Raw genomic sequence first — 10156 nt, 5'->3', positions numbered from 1 at the left:
CCCACGTCCCTCTGAGGGGTCCCCCGAGCCAGTGTCACCATCACCCGTGCAGTGTGAACCCTGCCCCCAGCTCCCTGCAGCCGCACCCTGAGGGACAGCTGGGGGCTTATCACAGCACTCATCCCTGCAGCCCTGAGCAGGAAGTGTGAGGAGGAAGTGGAGAAGAGTCTTTTCCTAGGGGGTGGGGGGATGGGTGCTCAAGACTCCTGGGCTGGGTTTGGTGTCTGTGGTTGGTCTGTACCTGAAGACCCTCACCCGAATCCAAGCAGGAACCAGGAGGTTTTTACTCTTTGTAGTGAAGGTCGGTCTGTTTGCCTTTCTGTCTGCTTGCATTGAATATGTAACTGCATGTTTCGAAAGCTGTGTTATCTTATCTACATCTATATATCTGTCTGTATCTCTCTTGCTCTCTCTCTCTCTCTCTCTCACGCTCTCTCACTCTCTCTCGCTCTTTCATGCTCTCTCTCGCTCTCTCTGTCTCTCGCTGAATATTTCTCATCAGACAGGCCAAGGATACCCAGACGACTTAGGGCCTAATTGACCAGGTGTCAGTGACAGGTTGCCAGTGGTTACGGCGGTGTGCATGTCGCGTGGCGGAGGGTATCGGTGTTGTGAGCGTGTGCGGCATGCCCCGTCATTGTGCCCCGCGCGCGGTAATTAAAGGGGGCGGAGCAGGAGCGCCGCTGCCCCGTCGCTCCGCGGGCGTTAGCGGGAGCGCAGACGGCGGGCGCCGTGGTTACGGGTGCCGGGAAACGGAGCGTCTCCGGCAGGGGGGCGGGGATGCCTCTGTGGCCCAGTCATGGAAGCCATCGATCGGGAGGAAACCGCAATCAACGGGCAGGGCAGAGTGTATAGACACTGACACCTCCTGATGGCAAACACACGGTTTAGCCTGTGTGTTTGTGTGTTTGTGTGTTTGTGTGTATGTGTGCATGTGCGTGTGTCTGTATGTCTGTACGTATATGTGTGTGTGTTTGTTTGTTTGTGCATGTGCTTTTGTCTGTGTGTGTGTCTGTGCATATGGGTGTGACTGTGTGTTTGTGTGTGCATGTGTTTGTGTTTGTGTGTGTCTGTATGTCTGGGTGTGTGTGTGTGTGTGTGTGTGTGTGTGTGTGTGTGTGTGTGTGTGTGTGTTTGTGTTTGTGTTTTCCCCATATCCTCTCTTGTGTAGAGCATGGCCCTGGTTTTTAAGGGGCTGTGCCAGGACAGGATTACTGAGGCAGTGCTTCTGCCTGTTCTCCACTCAGAGCAGAGCCCAGCACAGTGACCTGATAAATGTGTTTATGGCTTCCAGAAACAGTCTCTCTCTGCAGTGTGTGAGTCCTTCTGCCCCCCACTGCCCCCACTGCCCCCACTGCCCCCACTGCCCTAACTGCCCTAACTGCCCTAACTGCCCTAACTGCCCTAACTGCCCTAACTGCCCTAACTGCCCTAACTGCCCTAACTGCCCTAACTGAAGCTTGCCGTTCACAGCAAGCTCTAACACAGCAACCCTCCTGCACAGCAGTACACATGGAGTTTGGGTGTGTGTGAGCACATGTTGTGTATTTATCTTTCTGTGTGTGTTTGTGTGTGTCTATGTGCCTGCCTGTGTGCGTTTGTGTATGTACATGCCTGTGTGTGTGTATATACTGGGATAGTCTTGGAGTTTGAGCATACTTGCATTTGTGACTGGGAATTATGGGACATATGAAAACATGCTACATTGCATGCATGTCAAATTGTGGCCTTTTGATTTCAGCCAAATGGCCAGGCAGTCCATCTGAACACATAAAGTATTTATGGAAGCATGTTGTTCTGTTGTTCATGGAGCAGTGTGCATCAGAGGCTTTCTTTGATGTGTGCTGCCTCTGAATTTCGGGGGCTTCTCTCCTCAAGCAGGGTCAGCCGCTACAGTGGGAGGCTCGCCCACCTGTCTGGTATAGCACTCACCGCTGAGAGCTAGACCCAGTGAAAGCACTCGGTTGAACCAGGAGTCTTCAAATCAGCCTTAAAACCACTAACGGGGCTTTAACTTTGTGCGCAGCGGTTGTGAAATCTTACGCAGGGTGCAGTTGCTGAATCAATGTAATTGATTTTATTCATTTTTTCATTTATGAAAGTAAATGTGAAGAGGGAAAGAGCTGATTGTTCTTCACAGGTGTGCTTCAAACCCGCTGATTGATGGAGGAGCGTCAGCTTCATTTGTGAGAGCAGGTGTGCCATGCGTTGTTGTTGTTGCTGCTGCTATTCCCATCCCGGGGAAGTTTAAGAGGAACCGGTGAGATATGTAATTGTATTGCGTTTTGGCTCATTAACAGTAGCTTGATTAAATGGCAGTGATGTGGCTTTTTTCTAACACGAGCTGAGGTGTCCCACATTTTATAAGGTGCCGGCGCTATGAGTCACAGGTCCTGTCATCAGCTGGTGTTCTCACCCTCAGTCTCGCCCCCCTCCCCCCCCCTGTGTGCACCCAGCTTTTGTCTCTCCACTGATTTCCTGGGATGCGAATATGGGGCATTTACCCATGGCATACATAATCTATTTATAACAGAGTTTGAAGAGGTCTTCAGTAGATATCAAAAGTGCCTACTTTAGCGTAGCAAAGGGCTTGTTGCAATGGAGGGGGTGGTACTTGTAGCTGGAATGCACCAGAGAGCATGGAGAGCACCAGGTCTGGGTTTGAGAACCGCTGGCTTAGATAAGGGACTGACAGTGCAGTGGAGTGCAATGCTTCAGATCTTCACTTGTGTGGCTGTGAGTTATGAGCTTCCATCCTCTTATTTGTGTTGTGCTGGTTCATGATGCAGCTCAGTCCATTATCTCTTGGTTCAGGGGTCCGGGCGGATTATATGAGCAATGATTCGGGTGGGGTGCGGCGTTTGTACTGAAGCCATGTGAAATGGCGGTGTTTGGGGTATATGTACTGAAGCAGTGTGAAATGGCAGGGTTTGGGGTATAGGTACTGAAGCAGTGTGAAATGGCAGGGTTTGGGGTATAGGTACTGAAGCAGTGTGAAATGATGGGGTTTGGGGTATATGTACTGAAGCAGTGTGAAATGGTTGGGTTTGGGGTATTTGTACTGAAGCAGTGTGAAATGGCAGGGTTTGGGGTATATGTACTGAAGCAGTGTGAAATGGTTGGGTTTGGGGGTATTTGTACTGAAGCAGTGTGAAATGGCAGGGTTTGGGGTATATGTACTGAAGCAGTGTGAAATGGCAGGGTTTGGGGTATATGTACTGAAGCAGTGTGAAACGGTGGGGTTTGGGGTATAGGTACTGAAGCAGTGTGTAATGGCAGGGTTTGGGGTATATGTACTGAAGCAGTGTGTAATGGCAGGGTTTGGGGTATATGTACTGAAGCAGTGTGAACTGATGGGGTTTGGGGTATATGTACTGAAGCAGTGTGTAATGGCAGGGTTTGGGGTATATGTACTGAAGCAGTGTGAACTGATGGGGTTTGGGGTATTTGTACTGAAGCAGTGTGAAACGGCAGGGTTTGGGGTATATGTACTGAAGCAGTGTGAACTGATGGGGTTTGGGGTATTTGTACTGAAGCAGTGTGAAACGGCAGGGTTTAGGGTATATGTACTGAAGCAGTGTGAAATGGCAGGGTTTGGGGTATATGTACTGAAGCAGTGTGAAATGGCAGGGTTTGGGGTATAGGTACTGAAGCAGTGTGTAATGGCAGGGTTTGGGGTATAGGTACTGAAGCAGTGTGTAATGGCAGGGTTTGGGTATATGTACTGAAGCAGTGTGAAATGGCAGGGTTTGGGGTATATGTACTGAAGCAGTGTGAACTGATGGGGTTTGGGGTATTTGTACTGAAGCAGTGTGAAACGGCAGGGTTTGGGGTATATGTACTGAAGCAGTGTGAACTGATGGGGTTTGGGGTATTTGTACTGAAGCAGTGTGAAACGGCAGGGTTTAGGGTATATGTACTGAAGCAGTGTGAAATGGCAGGGTTTGGGGTATATGTACTGAAGCAGTGTGAAATGGCAGGGTTTGGGGTATAGGTACTGAAGCAGTGTGTAATGGCAGGGTTTGGGGTATAGGTACTGAAGCAGTGTGTAATGGCAGGGTTTGGGTATATGTACTGAAGCAGTGTGAAATGGCAGGGTTTGGGGTATATGTACTGAAGCAGTGTGAAATGGTGGGGTTCGGGGTATATGTACTGAAGCAATGTGAAACGGCAGGGTTTGGGGTATAGGTACTGAAGCAGTGTGTAATGGCAGGGTTTGGGGTATATGTACTGAAGCAGTGTGAAACGGCAGGGTTTGGGGTATAGGTACTGAAGCAGTGTGAAACGGCAGGGTTTGGGGTATAGGTACTGAAGCAGTGTGAAACGGTGTGTTTGTAGCTCCGCGCTGCGGCTCTGCTCCTGGCACTGCTGCAGGCCCCCTGCGCCGTAGTGACTCAGACCCAAGGACACCGCTGTGGCGGGGACCGCATCTCCACCGAGCCTCCAGCCTGGCTCCGCTCTGAGCCTTTCTCCCGGATTCAGTCCAAACTCGGCCGTAACCGCGGCCAGGATTCAGTCACAAAACAATCTAATGGAACTTTACGTGAATCAAAGTCAAAAGCAAATGCTGTAATCCAGGCCCCAAAATAGCAGTTTGCCTTTCAGTCGATTGCGTACCCCTGACCGCTCACGTGTTGCTTTCCCCGTGCCAGTAGAGTCACTGGTGAGGTGGGTCAGTGGCATTAGGCATATCACTGGAATGGTGCGCCTCGCTGACTCACTGAGGGACTGCTATTACGGTCCTGCGCTGTGCTGTTTATGTAAGCTGTGTAGTCCTGCTATTGTTCTCTGTGTGTGTGGGAGTCTGACGGTGTGCCCACTGGACTGCCTGTGCTCCTCCAAACTCCTACATTACCAATGCATTTAGAAATCCGACAGATGCTCATGTTCGTAGCTTACACTTTTGCAGAGTCAAAAATACAGCTTTTATATTTTACCGTTGCAGTTCAAGTTAAGGACATTGCTCAGTGGCGCTGCAAGGAAGCCCAAAGCCGGAACCAATCTCTGAGTAACGTGTGCAGTTCCAAAGCCGTTATGTTTTACTGCCACCACCTGGCTTCTGTTAGCTACCCGTTACTTCCTGGCTCACCCCCGACGATGTTGTGGCTACACAGGATGTGATGTCATGATCCTGACAGGAATGAGACTGGTCCGATTGATCGCCTTGGGGCCTGTGTAATTTAGCTCACTTTAATCACAAGGGCATCACATCAATCCAGTACAGAATCTCAGGGGCTTTTCCCCTCTGTTCCCCTCTCTCCCTGTTTTATCCCAGTGCCTGCTGCTATCAGGGGCATTTATGCTTTCGTAAGCTGTGACTGTCCCGGCCGAACTCACAGAAGATAGAACAGACCTGTGGGTGAGTGTCTGTGAGCTTTCAGGACACGTGTGTGAGCTGATTGGGGGAGATGAGTGTGCGGGAGGTGCAAGCCTGTGACATAAAATAAAAAACCTTTTTTTTTTAATTTAGGTTTCATACAGATTTTATATCTCACTGTAAAATCCCCTTTTTTATAGTACCCATAACTCAGAATCACATGTTTTATTGTGCTTAAGCAGGGGGTGGAAGATAGCATCATTCTGGATTGAATAAATGTGTGACATAACTTATGTTTTTCTTGCTGTCTGTTCCTCTGCATTGATCTGTGCATTCTGATGTCAGCCTACAGTACATCAGCGGAGGTATTAAAAAAACAAAAAAAAACAAAAGTACTATTTAATAAAATAAAAACATGCCTGCAACTTGGAGGCAAATGTATCAGCTCTTATATTTGTTTTGATAAGCCATGTGCACACAAAGTGCCTGTGTTATCTTGTTTAAAACTCAAAACCCTGGAAAAATGACTCAGAAAACACACTGATCAACAGTAATCCTGGAGTTTCTGATTTAGCCGGTGTTTCCTTCCTCCTGGTTTTTTTTTGAGGATTTATTCAAAATAAAGCTTCTCACTCACAGTGGATTATCATTAAAGTGATATAATGCTGGGATTATATTTTTACACACGAGGATCGCGGCTGGACTGCAGTGGTTGAGTGTCGGTGCCTCTTTGTGCCAGGATGGCCTTTCCTGTTCAAAAAAAGCTCTCAGAAGTTTCCCAGAATCCCTACCAGAGCCCTCTTTTCATGTGTGTCTTGTCAGGAGGTTTGCTGCAAGTTATCTTATCTAGGGCAGTGTGAGTCAGAGATAAGATGCTGGCTGTTATTTTCGCGGTGGACTCAGAGATTTGTGGGTGAAAAATGCTCCGATGCCCTCTGGCCTGTGGTATAAACAGCCGTTAGATTCGCGTGTTCGACGCTGATGAGAGGGGTGTTTCTACATCGAAAGGCCGGCGGGAGACTCAAATGCTAGCGTACCCGGGCGTGCCGGCGTCCCGTATCGAGCGTCGCCCACCGAGCTGAGCCAATGGAGAGCAGGCGGGGTCCACACACGCGATGAGTGCCCGCCCGCTGACGCTTCCAACTCCTACAGACTGAGGCTTTCGTTCTATGTGCCGCCTGCTGCCAAAATGGCTTCATCTGGGGGGAATGGAAGAGTCTCTTAATCCACGCTAATTGTGCGAAGCCGACATCTGTTGCCGACGGTGCCGCGCGACTCCCTTAGCGCGCTGAGGATGGGGCACGGTCTCGCATCGGCCCGGTCCTCCTCTCCACACCCAGCCGCCCCTGGCTGGCGACCCTGGCTGCTGTGGATCAGGGGTCAGGGGTCAGGGGTCAAAGGTCAGGTCGGCCGGGTGGAGGGAAGGCCGTTATCTGGATCTGTGTCGCTTGCAATCAGTGCTCCTTTCGCAGGAGAAACTACAGAACGTGTTGCTGTCACGCAGGGGTAGTTCAGACCGCGTTACCTGGTGTTTAAGGGTGGGAGTGGCCAAGGTGGCCCTTATTTTCAGAATGACGCATGATAGGCCCCTGATGTCTCCCGTGGCGGAATAGGATGATGCATGTCACCATGGAAACAAACTTTCTTTTGTCATGATCATTTTTCCTCATCGACACTTAATGTGTTTAATACATCAAGTATGGTGATGGTGGTATTGCTTTCTGCAAAAAGTAATGGGGTGTTGCAATCATATAGTACTTCAAATGCGCTTTTCTTTGAGCCTTCAGGAGGGGTGTCTGGTTCATCTCCTCTTGCTCACACTTTGCACTTTGACCATTTCATGAAGATGCAGTGTTTCCTCAAGTTGCTCTTCTATGTCATTAGACCTATAAGGCAGAAATGTATCAGCTGATAAAGGGTGCCTTTTTAGTTAATGAGTTATTGCTATAATGCTCTCTACTCACTTTATCTAGTGCTCAGTGCCCCTTTGACCCTACAACCTTCTGCTAAAAAGCCCAGGTCTCTGACCAGTACAGCACACGGTTGTCTTCATGTCATCCCAAAGCGCTGTAACGCCGCATAGTCATTATTGTTATCGAGCTGGGGAATGGGTGAGGGAGGGTGAAGGCATGACTGAGTGAGTGATGAGTGGATGAATGAATGGTTGTGTAGTGCATTATTGGACTGTAGCGTGTTGTAAGACTACTATGTAGTATGAGTGCAGCGTGTAGTAAGTTTAGTGTAGGAGTATGATAGTGTGTTTGAGGAGTGTAGTGCAAAGTTTGACAAGTGTGTTGTAGGATTTTACTGCATAGTAGGATTATTGTGTAGTAGGACTGTAATGTCTTATAGGCCTGTGGTGTAGTAGGACTGTAATGAGTTGTCGGAGTGGAGTGTAGTAGGATTGTAATGAGTTATAGAGAAATGTAATGTAGTAGGACTGTAATGAGTTATAGGACTGTAGTGTTGTGTAGTAGGACTGTGGACTGTAGTGTGTTGTTGGAGCGTAGGGTTGTTGTAGTGTTGTTGTACAAGTCCAGTACATTCACACAGGGAGAGAGGAACAAACAGCTTTATCACAGATAAACCAGAAGCTAATCCTTAATCTCTGCCCCCATGTGTGTTCCTTTACTCTAGCCTCCCAACCCCCCCCCCCCCCCCCCACAGTCGCACATAAACACATAAACACACTCACACACACACACACACACACACACACACACACACACAATGCATATCTTTTCATACACTTTATTTATTGCATGCTTATACAGCATTCTGACTTGCATAATGGCCTCATGGGTATTCATGTCTCTTCTGATTGACTGCCACTGGGAGGAACACAAGGAGAATTGTGTTTTATGACTATGATGTTATCCTCACTCATTTCAAGTGCAGTTATTTTTGTACATGTTCTCAGGTTCTGTTGTATTGTAATTACCTGATAAAATCAATAAATCATTCAATCAATACGTAACTAATTCTCCATAACACCTACATTTGCCTGGGAACGCAGAGGCAGAGGGGAACCCTAAATCCTCCATAATTTAGTGTGAAACACGCTTAGCTCTCTGTTCAGTGTTTGACTGCTATGTTTTATGTGAACGTGGGCTGGAGAGTAAGCCTTTAAGTCCTGAATAAAACGACAGGCCTTTCTGTCATTTTCTCACACAAGTGGAGTGGAACGGACCCACGAGCGCCCAGCCCCAGCTAACCCAACCTGGGCGGTCATGTGACTGCCTTTCATGTCACCGAAGCTTGGAATGTTCTAGAATGCCCTCAGATGTGAATGGGATTTTTCAATTACACTTTATTTCAGATTTCAAATGCTTTGATACTGCAGTTACGTCAACTATGAGATCAAAGATACAGCTTGGCACTGTTGAACTCCGGTGGGAGGCTGGGAAATAATTAATCTCTGTGCCATCAGAGTTTTACTCAAATCATTAATGTGCCTATGGTTCAAGTCTACTTAGCGAATATGCAGGTGGAATTTCTTGCTTTTGCTCTATTTCAATTGTGAGGATGTCTGTAAACTAGCTCTGCCAAACACACGTATGCACTTCAGAAGCCTATTCAGGAACATAAATGAACAGTCATTATTTCATCTAATGCTAATACCAGGAAACTGAGTGTGTGGTTGTGCTTTATCATTATCATTATTACTATTATTACACGTGTTTATACATGATGAGATGAGCCTGATGATTAAGTTAACAGGCTCTCTGCAGGCTTGCCGTCTACAGTACTGTGCAGAAGTCTTAGCCACCTGTATAACATTCTGTACAGGTAAGATTCTTTCAAAAATAATTTAATGAAATGTCCTGAATAAACATACTATACATTTTACACTACATTTTAGTAATTTGGTAGAATAGTTAAAAACTGAATCAAATAAAAAATTTTTGTGACCACCCTTCGGCATTAAAGCTGCATCACTCTGAGATAGCCAACGCTGTCCTGCAGTTCTATAAGACAATCAGCAGGAAGGTTGTTCCAAGCATGTTGGAGAACTTGCCACAGTTCTTCTGCAGACTTTGGTTGGCTTCTTGCTTCTGATCTCAGACAGCCTTGATCAAGTTTTTATGTAAAAAGTAGTTAATTGCTTACAGTAATATGTTACTTTTAAAAATTAAAAAACAAAAATGTCTCTGTAAAATTAAATCTTTTGGAAAATGAATATTTGGAAATCTCAAATGTAATTTTATACTAGCACACACACAAAAATAAACAATATATATATATAATAAAGTCTAGGGTGCCTAAGACTTCTGAACAGGACTGTACATCTGAAATGGTGATTTTTCAAGAACAGAGGGCCCTGTGTGAGTGCTGATGGAGGTGCTTGTGCCACCTACAGGCAGGATGAAGAAGTGCAGGCCATCGAGGACGAGTCACAGGCACTCTGACCGAGGCCAGAGCGTCGCGGGGTAAAGAGGGGGCCAGGACATCGAGGGAAACCCTCAAACTGAAGAACACCCCCCAAAACCGCGAGCGCCCCTCAGGCACAGGGAGGAGGGTGGGAGAGGGTCAGGGTGGCCCTACTGGGCCCCTCGCTGGCACCATGTCCCAGGCAGGTAAGGTCCTGCACCTGTACGTGGAGGTGAGGTCTGTCCCCGAGGAGGAGAGGAGCGCGTCCGGGGCGGCGCGGGGGGTCACCCCGCCCATGCTGCAGGGGGTCGAGGTCCTGCCGGAGCGCAGGGCCGGCTCCGCCTCTCCAGCCGCGCCCTTAGAGCCCGGGCGCAGGCAGGGCGTCAGTCCCGCCAAATCCCCCCCCAGGCACCCCGCCCACCACAGGCAGAGCCTGCCCTGCGACGGGATTGGCCAGCTGCTGTCGGC

Source organism: Conger conger, chromosome 18, assembly GCF_963514075.1.
Source record: "Conger conger chromosome 18, fConCon1.1, whole genome shotgun sequence".
Classification (NCBI taxonomy): Eukaryota; Metazoa; Chordata; class Actinopteri; order Anguilliformes; family Congridae; genus Conger; species Conger conger.
The sequence above is the reverse complement of the archived record's forward strand: the minus strand, read 5'-3'. Positions refer to the sequence as shown.